This window comes from Camelus bactrianus, unplaced genomic scaffold (genome assembly GCF_048773025.1).
Source record: "Camelus bactrianus isolate YW-2024 breed Bactrian camel unplaced genomic scaffold, ASM4877302v1 HiC_scaffold_12, whole genome shotgun sequence".
In the NCBI taxonomy this organism is placed as follows: domain Eukaryota; kingdom Metazoa; phylum Chordata; class Mammalia; order Artiodactyla; family Camelidae; genus Camelus; species Camelus bactrianus.
Window position 1 is genome coordinate 105,019 of NW_027413897.1, and position 15,490 is coordinate 120,508.

The window sequence follows — 15,490 nt, forward strand, 5'->3', positions numbered from 1 at the left end:
TAGCCATATAAATGTATTAACTTTATAGCAAACTCACTAGGATATAGTGTTCAAAAATGTCAAATAACTTGAAAGACTTTGAATATAATTCTGAAGAGATTTCATGGAAAATAATCGAATAATTATTTAAAATTAAGTTTTGTGAAGTTTTAGGGGAATAAAAAGATGCCAAAATTGATTCACAGTAAACTAATAATACTAAACTTCTTTCTTTCACTATTCACCACTCCCTTGATATGTTCTCTTCTTTGCCTACAAATATTAGATCCCATGTGGGTGCACTCCCTTACGACCATCATTAATACTTCTGACTTAACACTTTAATTAATTAATTAATTAATAGTTGCTCACTAATCATATCAACTTGACAAAGTCCTAACTTTAGTTAAGCTCAGCAATCTGCTTTCAAGAAGCTATATTACCCAAAAACATCTCAAAACTACGTTACGTGGTCTCTTTAAAAACTCGTGACCGTCAGCCTTATATTGGCACTCAGCACTAATAAATTACCACTAGATTTCTATAGTGAATTCATTTTCACATTTGCCATACCCAGAATCACTTCTCAATATGATCTCACTTCTGTTTTCTGATGGTAATGTCATCTTTGTTGATAGACAGATCCGGATCATGTGGAAGATTAGTTCCTTCCCCTCTTGGGAGTTCAATGCAGAGCTCTGTGCTGGGCAGCAGAGGGCCTTGGCTGATGTCACCCCCCCACCCCCCCACCCCCCGCGAGGACCCGGCTCTCACCGCGGCCCTCACTGCGCAGAACTCGGGCCCGAGTGTGCACACTGTCTGGTGTTCTTTAGGCTACCCCGAGATATTTTTTGTTTGTTTGTTACTTAGGGAAAATAGAAGTTCTGTGGCCCAGCTTAGGCTGACCTGTAAGTGTGTAACACAGTGCAGGGCAGAGCGCCCTGTGGCCGGGCCCACCTGCAGCCCACCCGTGATCCTCGCTGCTGGGCCCTTGGCCTGTCTGGGTGTGGGGCCGCTCTGCGCCACCTGGGCTGTGGGATGACCAAAGGTGTGGGGTTGGGTGCACGCTAACATGTTTCTGCTATAAGGTTTCCTTCCAAAAACCTTAGGTAGCATCTGCTCTTTAAGGCAGTGTGTTCGAGATGCTCTTGGTTGACAACTTATTTTTTTTCTTTTTTTTAATTGAGAAAATAGAAACAGTCTGTTGGGAACTCACTTACCTTTCTTCAGTTAAACCTGCCAAGAGAAGCAGTTTAGCCGAGGGCTTAGCGGCATGCTTTCTGGAGCCCACCTGATGGGCTTTGAATCCCGCCGCCCAGCCATCAGCTGTGCAGCCTTAAGCAAAATGCTTTTCTTTTGTGTGTCTCAGTTTCCTTATCCATGTACAGTACAGAGATAACACTTTGCAGGGTTGTAATGAGGATTCAGTTAACAGACGTATACTGCTTAAAACAGTCTTACATATAATAAACCAGTATTAGTTTTTGTTAAATAAATAATGCCTATCTACAACTAAAGTGGAAGCCTGTGTGTTTCTAACCATTACAGTGAGGAATGGATGGGCTCGCCCTCTCAAAGGCCACCTCCACGGTTGGTTCTGGATCAGAGCCTACTGAGAACTTCATTCTTGCATGCCATGAATTTTTCTAACTCTGGGTCTTTCTGACTGGCATAAAATTGTTCTTATTGTCTCCCAAATTAATTACCTCTTATCCTCTCCGCCTACCTTAATTGTCCTCTTTGACAATAAGATCATAAAAATAGATTACTTGTGGCAAATTGCATTTTGCAAAATTGTCCTTAGCAATATTTCTGGATTCTCTCCAGACTGTTACTGGTCTCATCAAGGGGTAGATTCCTCCCCACCTTTCCTTGGACTCAGTGGGGTTTCGTTTCTGCATCTATACATAGAATGTTGGAGGGGTATTGTGTGACTTCTGAGCATAGATGATAAAAGATGATATGCTTTCACCTGATGCTCTCTCTTGGGATATTTACCCTGTGGTCCAGCCATCCTGTAGTGAAGAAGCCCAGGCAATACGGCATTGCCAAGTTTAGGAGATCTTGTTCAACAGCCCCAACTAGCGTTAGCCTCCAGAGAGCTTCATCCTCCAAACATGTGAACAGGGAAAGCTTCAGATAATTCCTTCCCTCAGCCTTTGAATCTTCTAGTTTGAGGTCCCACGTATTACGGAGCAGAGACAAACTATCTCTGTCATGAGCTGTTCAAAATCCTGACCCACAAAATCCATGTGCATAATAAATCATTGCTTTATGGCGCTGACTTGTGAGGCAATCTGTTACACAGCCACAATAACTGGAGCATTTGATTATAATAATTAGAGTGACTCTACATCAGGGCGTGGAAATTTCCATTAGGAAATGTCAAGTTGATGGAGATACGGAAATTGTAAAAGACAAGTTAAAATAAATGAAGAAATCACCCAGAGGTTCTGAAATCCCTCTGATAGAATTTCTAGGAAAAGATTATGAAAAAAGCAATTAGAAATAAATAAAAGAAGGATTCCCTAAAGGTGAAGAAAGACTCTTCGTTTTATGCGGGATGTACAGGTTTGGCCATTATTATATCTTAAATTATTCAACCTACATGATTAGAAAATCTATTAATGGTAATTTTATTCTTTCTACTTTTAGGTTTTAAAAAGTTATTTTAAACTTTCTCATACTCAGGCTGTGTTTAGCGTGTAATATAAATTAAAATAAAAATTCAAAACAAGTGTAGTAAAGTTTCAAAGAGTCTGTAGTAGAGCACTGTATCAAGTTTATTTTACTTGAAACACTGTCATTTTAGAATGTCTATCTGATTGCTGTGATTCTAAAAAAATGTAAGCATCCTTCTTTGTATGATTCTTGACATTTGATATATTGATTATTGACTTTGACAAGAAAATTAGTTTTAGCTTTCAAAAAGGACATTGTTTATTCATAATTCATAAACACTAATTTAAGTTTTTAAAAATTCTCTGTCTTAAAGCCAATGATGATGGATTTATATAATTTTCTATTTTCTTTGAATAATCTCTTTATAGCAATTTTTCCCTTAATATTTTGGATGGAATACTAGAAACTACATACTTGTTTTGCTAGTGACAGATATGTAATTAGTCATTACTTTTACCTACATAATTTGGTGTATCTCCAAAATTCTCAATTAAATAATTTTATAATTAAGTGTAAATGGAAACATCCTCGTATCATGATATATGGACCATTTCAAGATTTTGGTATCACTCTAATACTTACCATTATTAATAACAGCACTACCTGTACATTGGTGATTTTTAGTAGCCCTGCTTGTAGAAAACTACTTCTGTTTTCCAGTTTGCCTTTTGTTTGTAACTGCGTAACAACAACTCTTTGATCTGCTCAGGACCTTGGGTGTGCTGACCTTAGTCACATTTCCTCTCCCCCTCCCCGCCCTTCATGCCCTCTCTTCTCTCTCACACAATTGTTTTCATGTCCCAAGGCTAGGGTCACTTTCATGCATACTTTCCTCTCTCTGGCTTCTTTGTTCTTCTGTTACAGACGCAAGGTCAATACCTCATGCTGGTTAAACTTGAAATGGATGCCAAGTTCATGTCTACACATGAAGGGTGAGCAGGTCAATACGACTGGGAAAAAACAAACACCCCAACATGGTGACTCATCTCATTTTAGATTTTAACCACATCCTTCTCGTGGTCCTCAGAAACCTCAAGTGGCCATGTTCCATTTCTCGAGACAGCTCATCATCAAATATTATCAGATAACTTCACATGTTTTCATCTTTTCTCAAATTCCAGTGTCCTCTCTCTCATTTTTATTTCAGCTATGATCTTGCTCCTTATTGCAATAAAAAACAAAAGCAGAGAAGGCTGTCATCGTCACACTACCAGAAATAACAACTGCTTGTATCTCTTTTCATAGTCTCTGTCTTCCCTCATATTAGAATAAATTGTTCCTTTTCCTTTCAGAATCAAGCCTTCAGTTGGGTTTGTAATCTCTTCTTCCCTGTGCCTGAGATACTGTTCTATAATTATTTCTTCTCTCTTTTGTTGGCCTTCTCTACTTGATCGTACTCATATAAACAAACAAAAAAAATACAAAATATTCCTTCTTTAATAAAACACCTTTTTTCACCTTTTAACAAACCCCAGCTATTGGAATGGTCCTCAGCTCCTTTTTAGATCATAACCATCAAATACTTGGCTACGTTTATAGCCTCCACCTCTTTACCTCTGATTCTACCTTGAACACACCACCACGTCCACAAAATGACCCTTGTGAAGATTACCACTAATGACTACGCTTCCTAAATGGTGAGTTCTCAGAACTCAAAACAAGATGAGCAGAAGCTCTTCAAGAATTATTATACCTTCCTTCTAGACACACTTCTTTCAATTAATTGCCAGGATGCTACCCTCTCCAAATGTTCTTTTTAATTTGTATGATATCTACGTGTGTAAATAAAAGATATCTTCTTAAAACTTAAAAGAACTACTTACTAGATTATAAATTTAACTAAACTTCTGCACAACACTATGCAAGAATACAAAATTTAACTCTGCTCATGTATGAATATTTACAGTTTGGTAATTGATAAATTTTCCAAGATTTATTTTAACTTTTGCAGTAAATGATAATAACACATCAAATAGTTCATTTTGTTATCAACGTCATTCTTTCTTACTTATTTTTGAAAGAAAATTGCATGTTTAATAGAGAAAGTGTCATAAGAGAATTGTTTAAATCTCCAAATAAGATCTCTAGTCAAAAGTCCCTACTGAATTCAAAAGACTTAAAATTTATTTTGCTCTAATCTTTAACATGAATGAGATTTTTTTCCCTCTATAATGCAAACAAATTTGGGGAAGCAGGGATAAGAATCACATCTTTAGACTGCTCTCTACCTTTCCTTTTATTTTCTGCAAGGATTCAGGTAGCAATAATGTAATTTAAGGATATCAAAAATCAATTGTTTTAAGTGGTCTATTCAGTTGATTCTGCCAAATATTCTGGCAGATTCACTCTACTTCCTTTGTGCACAACTTTTCTTTCTCTTTTATGTGGTACTCAAAAGGCAGATGTAATTCTGTATCTATGTTTATTTTTTTCCTAGAATTGATACCACTTTGTGGATATACATCCTTCTCTCGTGTTGGATCAGGTGCATTAAAAGAATAAGAAGAACTATGAATGGGTGCTAAAAATGTGACTATGAGATTAAACAAATAAAGAGGCATTCCCCATTAAGCATACTTTCTCCTCACTTAAAAAAACAAAAACTTTTTAAAAATAACATTTTTTATTTTAAAATTTCATTTTTCTGTTTTTTTTTCACATTGAACTGTATATATATTCCATCCAGAAACCTCTAGAAAATAATAGATGCATACAAGTGGTTGACAGCAAAAGATCAATAAAACATTGAACAAAACTGTTTTTCATAAGATTTTATTTTGTTCTTTGACCAACAGAGGAATTGAGAGTGGAGGAAAGAAGCAGATGAGCTATTTGAATTAGAGAGTACTTAAATTAAAAACTAGAAGTTGAGTCCGTTAAAAAAAAAAGTTGACTCTGTAGATCATATGGCTATTTGGAAAAGTAGGATCCACACAGGGAAGAGCAAGTGCAAAGGACCTGAGGTAGAATCATGCCTCCTGTGTTAGAGAAGGGGCAAGGAAGCCAAGAGGGACGCAGCCTGCTGACCTGGAGCTGTGCAGGGTGTGATCCGTGAGGCAGAGAGGGGAGGGCAGATCATTGTCCGGGCTGTGACTTTTCTCATGCTGAACGTTACTCATTGTGTCTCCTCATGGTCATAGGACATTAGAAAACGTGAATTCCCCTTGAACACAAAATACAATGAAGCTTTTCTAGACCATAATTCCTGATCACAATCCTAAAAGTTCAGAGTTAGAAACTATATTAAAAACACTTAATCGTCCATAAATAAAGAACTATTTCCTAACTACGGATCAAAGAGGAAATTAACTATTGAATTTAAATATCTAGATAATAATAAAAAAGAATAGTAAAAATAACATGCATGGGTCACAACTAAACTATATTAAGAAAACAAATGTGTAAATAATTCACTATTTACAACCAGTATGCTTTATGTTTTACTGACTTACTATTTTAAAATAAAAATCTGAAAATGAGTGGGTTAATGATCCAATTTACGAAAAATATGAAATAAAAAATAGAAGTTAATTTTAAAAATCTAAAATAGTGAACTAAAAAATAATAATCAGCAAAAAGAGCAAAGGTTTTTAAAAATTTTGTTTCTTTATAACACTGAAACATACAAAAACCTGGAAAATTTAAATAAAAAGAAAATAAAAACATGATATTCATTATTGTAAAGATTTCCCCACATTTAAAATTATGCAAGTACAATTTAGAAACGTATGTAGAACCAAAAATCGTGTAAGTTTTAAACTATAGATTTTTACGAACCGGAGGCGGTGGCGGCGGGACCCCCAGGCCTGCTCCGGGGACATGAAAGTCGGCAGCGCGTTCCTGGGCGGCGGCGGCGGCGGCAGCGGCCGGAGATGGAGCCCAGCTTCCCGCCGGGGATGCTCAAGTTCAACCACCGGCTGGCCCCGGTGGCCAGCTTCGCCCCGCCCGCGGGCACGGCCGCCGAGACTCCCCCCACCCTGGCGCCCACCTCAGACGGGACTTTCAAGAAGGAGCCGGCGGCGCCCCGCGCGGCCTTCCCGGCGCAGAGGACCCCCGGGGGCTTCCTGCAGTCGCCGGTCAGCATCAAGCAGGACAAGCCGGCCGAGCCCGAGGAGCCGCCGGGCGCCCCCCTGCACCAGGGCTCCGGGGGCCTGTTCGCCGGGGCGGACGAGCGGGCGGCGGGGACCGGGGAGGCCACGGCGTCATCCAGGACCTGAGCGTCCTGCACCCGCCGGACCCGCACTCCCGCAACGTGCTGCTGGGCGGCGGCCGGACCGAGGACCCCCGTGGCCCCGAGGAGCCAAAGCCAGACGCGAGCGTCAAGAATGTGAAGAGGCCAAAGCCAGAAGAATCTCAGGGAATCAAAGCCAAGAGGAAGCTGAGCGCATCTTCCAAACCGCCGCTGGTGGGAGACGGGGAAGGCGCCCTGCTCTCCCCTCGTCAGAAACCGCACATCTGCCATCACTGTAGCGCCGCTTTCCGGAGCTGCTACCACCTGCGGAGGCACGTCCTCATCCACACCGGGGAGCGGCCCTTCCAGCGCAGCCAGTGCAGCACGCAGCACGGGCTTCATCCACAAGTACCTGCTGCAGAGACACGAGAAGATCCAGTCCCGAGAAGACGTTCGGGCGCGCCGAGTGCAGCATGAAGTTCATCCAGAAGTACCACATGGAGAGACCCAAGAGGACGCACTGTGGAGAAAAGCCACACACGTGTGACACTTGCCAGCATTATCTCTCAAGTACCGATCGCGTCTTGAAGACAGGCGCACCATAGAGAAGCCATAGAGGAAGGGCCCGCGGCGCAGAACCCGGGGCATCCGGCCACAACAGCGTGGGGAATCTGGCTGTGTTGTCGCAGGGAAATCCCAGCTCTTCGAGGAGAAAGGCGAAGTCAAAAAGCATCGCAGTTGAAAACGAGGAACACAAGACTGGTAAAACGAGCGACTGGCAGGCTTCGAGCAGTATGACCCTGCAAAGTTACTTGGTAGAGATGCCAGCCGTGTCTTCCAGTGGAGGCATGATCGGCCCTCGTATAGATGAGCTACAGAAAAGGGTGCCCAAATTGATCTTTAAGAAAGGAAGTAGAAAGAGAACGGAGAAGAACTACCTGAACTTCGTGTCACCAGTACCAGACATGGTGGGACAGAAGTCCTTGTCTGGGAAACCAGGTGGCTCGCTTGGCCTAGAGTCAGACAACAGCGTGGAGACCGTTAGTCTCCAGAGCGCAAGTGGCAAACACGGTCAAATGAGCAGTAATTGGGAAGATGTCATGCAGTTCTCGAAGAAAAGAAGATCCTTACCAACTGCCAGCAGCAACAGTGCCTTTTCCGTGAGCGTGAGACACACGGTCTCCCAGCAGTCTTGTCATTCAGTCTGCGGGCGTTGGAGTTTTAGACAGCGAGGCCCCCTTGCCCCTTACTGACTCCTCGGGCCTGCATGTGGAAATTAAGTCTTGTCACGACAAGTCTGGAATTCCTGATGAGGTTTTACAGAGTATTTTGGATCAGTACTCCAAGTCCGAGAGCCAGAAGGGGGATCCCTTCAGCATAACGGATTTCCACACCTCGGGAGGACATTCAGAGTTGGTGCAAGAAGAAGACTTGAGCCCAGGCACCCAGATCAGTGATAAGGCCAGCATGGTGCAAGAATACTCCAAACACCTCCAGCAGGCTTTTGAAAAATTCACGAATGCAGGTTTTGCTCTTGGACACGGTTTCCAGTTTGTCAGCCTGTCGTCACCTCTCCACAAGCACACTTTATTTCCAGAAAAAGATATACACAACATCTCCTTTGGAGTGTGGTTTCGGCCAGTCTGTTACCTCAGTGTTGCCATCTTCGTTGCCAAAGCCTCCTTTTGGGATGTTCTTTGGATCGCAGCCAGGTCTTTATTTATCTGCTTTGGATGCCACACATCCGCAGGTGACCCCTTCCCAGGAGCTGGATGATCTGATAGATTTCTCAGAAGAATTTAGAGACTTCTTCAGCCGTCCAGTCCTCATCTCAGAAACTGACTAGCCAGAAGGAACAGCAGAAAAAGCTTTCAGATCCCATCTCAGGAGTTAGCCGGCCAGGTAGCTCCTCAGAAAGATGTAGAGACTAGAACATCGTACCAGATTAAGAACTTGGACAAGCATTTGGTTCTCAGTTCAAGTTGGGCGTCAGGGCGCCAATGACCCCATTCACTAAGTCAAATGGAGAAGTGGACCACAGAGCAAGGACTTCAGTGTCAGATTTCTCAGGGTATGCAAATATGATGTCAGATGCTAGTGAGGCATGTAGTCGGAGGGTAAAGACGCCCCCTAGCCAGAGTTACAAGTAAGGCCCAGGAGTCACCAGGCTGGGGGGCTTCTAATGTTATTTCATTTTATTTTGAGAACGCTGCCATTGGAATGTTTCTACGTGAGCCTATTAAGAATAATGTAATGCCCTTTCAGTGCAACTTTTCATCTTTAGTTTATTTTGTTGGCGTGATTTTAGCTCTGTTTGTATTATGAGTTTTAAACAAAATCAATAGATAAAATCATTGAAAATGACAATGTTTAGCAATCAAATTTACATGTATACGCTGTCAGGGAATAGCCCAAAAGTTTTAAATGCAAAAAAAAAAAAAAAAGTACAAAAAAACAAACCCAAAGCAAACAAACAAAACTTTGTTGTTAGGATTAAGGGTATTGTAATTGCTTTACTCTCAGGCAAGTGTCATAATGCATGGGAATTCTGTACGTTATCACTGTAATGGAATATCCAATTTACGGGGAGTATGATACACATTTCATTATTTAAGTCAGGGATCGAAAACATTTCAAATTACTGTCTCCATCTGGGCCGATCCAAAATTCTGAATTGTTGGCTGCCTATAGTTTGTTGCAGCTTTTCAATGTACTCTGAGCTTCCAAACCACATTCATTCCAGCCTGGAAGAACAAATATTCCTGCGTCTTTGATCAAAGCCTGAAATGATAGCTTTAATAAAAGAAGGAGGGAAAAAAAGCACCCTCTCTTCACCCCAACTGTGACAAGGCCTGTCAGGAGTTGACGGGCAGTGTTGACACCCAGGTGGTTGGTTGGTTCCAGTATTAGAACCCAAGTTGGAATTACATCATTCTTTGAAAATTTGGGTATGTGTTATTTATTATACATGGCCTAAAAACACTGTTCCCTGTCTCTGTTATTACATGTCACCCACACTTCTGGGGTTTTTATCGTGGTTATTTTTGTTCTTAACATGTCCTTTCACTCAGAGTTCTGGGCCTGCTTATTCTTTCTTCTCCCTGTCTTGACAGTTTCAACTTCAGAAGGAGTCCCATTCCAATAGGTAACTGGCTATGCATTTCAATATGCCTTCTGGCATCCAAATACTAAAACAGTAGGGTTAGCATCCTCCCTCCCCCTTTTTAAGAACAGAATCCTTACAGATGTCCATGTATAATAAAGCCGCCCTACTCAGAGCTATAGATAGTGAGTAAGAAGGTTGTAATTCCAGCTGGTGACAAAGCCAATGAGAGGGGTGAGAGCGTCTCATTTGGTGGTAACATCGGAATTTTTCTGTGAAGTTGCAGCTTGTTTAACGTACATTTTGAAAGGGTGTGTCAGTCAGTATTGCACGGGGTCGTGTAAAGTCATCAAACCTTGCTATGAACACTAATTGCCATTTGAAGCTACTGGTGGACAGTGGCTCTGCTCTAAACCACTTTTTAGCAATTGTATTTTTTTCCTGATTATATTTCTTAATGTACTTTATGCTGGTGAGTTTTTTATGTAGTTTTGGTGATGTTTCAGTCTTAGGTACTCTTCTGATGTCAGAGAAGTACCACTGGTTGTTTGCAGTCTTATTGTGTAATCGGCCTACCGCAGGCTTCCATGTATAACAAAATAATTAATACTATGCAAGTGTGAAACACTTGTTATGAAGGTAGTGTTTTAACAAAATACTAGTTAATTTCCTCCCCCACTTTCCTCCCTTAAGTCTGCTTTACCAGCTAAAGGGTCACTTACTTGTCATTGCAAGGTTCTTAGAAAATGTGTTTAATCTTCTTAAATACACGCAATACTAAAAAGTCTGTATTTTGGTAAGCGCAGTAAGTTCTGTTAGGGACAGAGCATGAGGTGTAATCAGAGGATGGAGAGGCCCTTTACCGCTGTTACCTCTGAGCTGTGTGGTCTTCCTCCGGTGTTTTGCTTTATGCAGGTTTGGAATTTCTTTAACTTTTATTGTGTGTACTGAATACTGCATATGTACTATTCTGATTGTTTGCTCTAGTTTACTACCAATAAAAGACCTCTTAAATGCACGCACACACACACACACACACACACAGAAGAGGTAGTAAACTATAAATCTAATTAAATAGCTCCAGAAAATGATAATATCTTCAATGAAGGAATATAAAGGAAAACCTAGACATTGGTTAAAAAATCAATTAACTTATTAAAATATAAATCGATTACAGAGACATGATTTCAATGCAATTTTTTGATAAAAGCATTTCAAATTTCACTTAGAAAAATGATTGTCTATGGTAACTAAGAATTCATGGTTGGATTCTGAGAATTATACAGAGTGAACTGCACCAAATCATTCCTATGTGCAGGGACAGCCATTCAGAGCCAGACTAGTCTTAGTTTTCTTGACAAATCACATAGCCATATCCTGCTGCAACACAGCATAGGGGTAGTGGCTTCCAAACACAAATGTGGGTGCTAATTGCAAGAGGAAGAAAATAAAATTGGTGGTTGATAAACGTTCTCCAATGCCCAGTTCACTATGTAAAATAAAACATTTCTATGGATTAAAAATTCTCATGCAATATGTAAAACAATAAGCAATGAATGTAGGAGAGTGTTTGAATAAACTTGTAGTGCTAGAGACTTCCTAGTGTTTCTTTGCAACCATGTCTTTTTTCTAGTTATATGTAAATGATTTTTCTACCTGCTTATTATAAATTTCACATTTAAATGTTTCAGTTATTTCATTATGCTTTTCACAAAAATAATGTAAATGACAATGAGTCTGCTACAGACTAACTTTGTTAATATTATTCATTGTGGGTATTTGATATCTGGTGAGATGTTTTGGTTACTGACAAACAATATTTAATTTCTTCTGAATTTAAAAGAATTAAAAAAAAAAAAACCCAAAAAGATGGTCCCTAAAAATGGTCATAAGTATGTTATATTTTATGAATTGTAAGACACTTTTGTTTCCAAAATTTTTAACATTTTTGAAATCAGGATGAATTTTTAATCAATCATGTATCATATTTGAATTAGGAGAATTGTTTTCTTTCACTATAGCACCTGAAATGATGTGTTTTACAAATGATGAATATATATCTTTAATTTCTAGGTAAGAAGATACCACAGTGATATCTGAAATTTGGATATTTTATAAAACATCAAGACCATCAGAAGGTATGTAGAATGATACTAATTTGTAGAAATTAATATTTATATAAAAGACATTAATTTAAGGTAGATATAGAATAAGCTAGTATGGTTATAAATTGCTCTTTAAGCACTACTTTCACTATATCCTCCCAGTTTTATATGTGGTGTTTTCAATGTCATGCAATTGTGTTTTCTTTATTTCCATTAATTCTTTCTTAACCATAAATTAAGTATGTAATACAATTTCTAAATAAATGGAAGTTTTAATATACCTTTTTTGCTATTAACTTCTAATTTGTTTTTGTTGTAAAGAGACTGGGTTATCTGTGATAATTCTCTAAGATTATTTAGATTTACTATAAGGTCAATCACATAATTAGTTTTTGTGCATGTTATTCCATGTACTGTTTAGAGAACAATATTTTCAACTGTTAGATGTAGAATTGTATACTTGTACATTAGCTAAAGTTTATTGATTTTGTTATTAATTTTTCAATGTATTTTTAATTGTTATCTGCTTGACCTATAAATAGCTGAAGAAGTATATTGAAATCTCACACAAGTATGTTAGTCCTTTGAGTATTGTAATGTCCTCTATTTTTGTTTGAACTATTTTGGTTTAATTTTTAGATTCTATACTTTAAAATTATTGGAGCACTTAGACAATTTCAACTTGTTCTCAAAATATTTGTACCATGGTCTCAATGATGCTTTTTTAATCTGAAGTTAATTATTTTGAAAGTAAAACAGCTTTATCTGTATTTCTTCAGCATATATTACAATACTGAGCTAATTGTAAAAACTCAAGATATTTTTGTTGAACGAATTAAGTTTATTCATTGCTTGTATTTAAAAGACTGATTTTTAAGTGATTGTAATCTCTTAATATAAGAGAATCATCTTTCAAGACAACATAAGAATATTGCATAGCATCGAAACACTTGCCCACTGATGAAGAGTCAGGATACCTTATTTCAATCTGATTTTGGACAATGTCAGGCACTATTACTGTCAGACATGGATTTTGACTCCTTGCTTTATTATCAGCTTCTCCCCTAGCCCCTGTAACTAATCTCTTGAATGCTAACTTAGTACCTTTTAAGATACTCTGTTTATGGACCCTGGATTGACATTTTTAAGATTGCCCTCCATGAACTAATTTTGTCCTCTCAGTCCAACTCTACACCCTTGCACTATTTCTTGTCTATTCTACATATACCTGTTTTGCTGGAACTTTAAGCAACATTGACATAGCTCACTATGCCACTTTCATAATCTAGGAACACACCTACTTAGCCCCGGGGACTTATTTAATACACTCTTGAGGTTTTGACATACATTTGAGCTAAAGTCAGATTTTTCAAAATAAGCCCTAATTTTTTAGAAAGAATTACTTCTTCTTCAAGACTGCAGTGTCAGCTCCTGGCCAAGAGTCTCAAGTCTGCTCTACAGATTTTGGACTTGCCAATGACTAACCCTCAACCCCCACAATCATACAAATATATGTATTCAATCAATCTATCTATCTATCTATCTATCTATCTATCTATCTATCTATCTATCTATCTATCTATCTTCCCCTCTGGCTCTGTTTCTCTGGAGAACCCTAACTAATACCCACTTGGAGGGATAAAAAAGAATAAAAAGACTAATAATGTGTTAGCTGGGTCTTATGGCAAAAATAGAGGAAAAAGTGGTATGTTTCCAATTCCTCTTTCTTCCTACTCCTGTCTCTGGCAGGATATAATCATGTTTCAGATATGTATGTATTTCCCTATGTTGGACCACGGCATGGCTATACCCATGTTTAGTTTATTGATAGGTTATTTCAAAGAAAGCCCCTGGGTACAGTTTGGTTTCAAAAGGTGTCATCTAAATAAGTGAAGTATTGTCTGCAGCTACCCCTCCTCAGATTAGGTCTGAGATCTGTGTGTATGCGTACGTGTGTGTGTGCGCGCGCGTGTGTGTGTGTGTTTGTGTGTCTCCTCCCCCCCTGTGCATCAGAATTGGACTATTTCTGACTGAGGCATCTCCAATAAGGCTGTAAATGGCAGACCTGTATCTTACTTTTCAGGGGCTCACTTACTTTCAGGTTGGAGACCAAAACAATTAATTATGTCCCTTAGAAGAATATCTTCCTTTTGAGAAATACTCAACAAACAATAGAACGGTAGGTCAATGACTATACCGTTTCATACTGTAACTGACTAACCAGCCTCTTTTTTTCTTAGGGAGATAATCATACCAATAATCTCAAGAAACTTTTTAAATCACAGGCTAATACTTAGCTTCTTGTACTCGTGCATCTTCCAGTAAACCAAAAATTGTCAACTTCAAGTTATAATTCTGTTTTCTTACTTTAAAGGTTGTAATAATAATACTTCTCAAATTTACTGCTATCCATAGTCATAATATTGTTTTTATAGTGCTTTAAAAGTGTCTTCCTTACGTGAGACATTATGGATTAATCTATATCAATAAAGTGAAATTATATAAACAAGCATAATAATATAGTTGATTACACAAAATAATATTTAACTGAATAATGTTGATGAAGCATGATACAGTTGAGCTGTATTCAGCAAAGGTTAAAAGCAAATAGTCATAATAACAATAAAAAGACAAATTTTAAGACACTCCAAAAATATTTTATAAATAGGGCTTCTACATTAGTAGTAAGTTAATTATTTAAAGCTATGCAAGTGCATTAATTAGGACAGAGAGTGTCAGAACATAAGTTGGTGTCAGAGAGAGTGACTGAAGACGTGTGCGTTGAGTCGCCAAAAGACAACTGGCTAAGACTCAAAGGACTAATTAAAATTTCAGCCCCATATAAAAATGGTACCACAGCAGAACATTAGTCAACCAGAGCAAGACCCTCCACAGACAAACATAAAAGTAAACAAAAAAAATAGAGTGCCCTTGGTCTCGTTGTTCTCATTTAACAAAGAACAAAATGTCCCTTAGAGAAATGTACTGACTAAACATGCCCCAACCCTTGCATAACTCAGTCCTCTTAGTGTTTTAATCTACCAGAACAAGATAAAATAAATACATACATGTGTTTGTGAATGAATATTAATGCTAATGAATATAGTGAAAATTGTAATTCTGTGTGCTTTGCCTAAGCTTTCCTCTCAAAGGTATTGTGCTTGTGGAAATAATTATTCACCAATCTGATTTGAAACGAACATGGCAGATGGTCAACACATGGTTAACATGATAGTGACAGGTTATTTAACTGAGGAAAATGCTGTATTTTCAAATGCTGTGAGACAAATATTTTTGAGAAGAGAATTTGAGAACAAAATGTGTATGTTTAATACACAGAATCATATAAGAACAGGCACAAATGATACCCGCATCTTTGCATTTTACATAGCTTTCATAGTGCACATCATTCAAATGATGAGTACAATTCTTAAAAATAAGCAATCACAA

At 38.6% G+C, this 15,490-nt stretch overlaps 1 pseudogene; it reads left to right on the top strand.

Annotated features, from left to right (window-relative positions):
• Positions 1 to 6,480: 6,480 nt before the first annotated feature.
• LOC141576566 (zinc finger protein 281-like) lies at positions 6,481 to 11,999 on the top strand (annotated as a pseudogene).
• Positions 12,000 to 15,490: the final 3,491 nt, after the last annotated feature.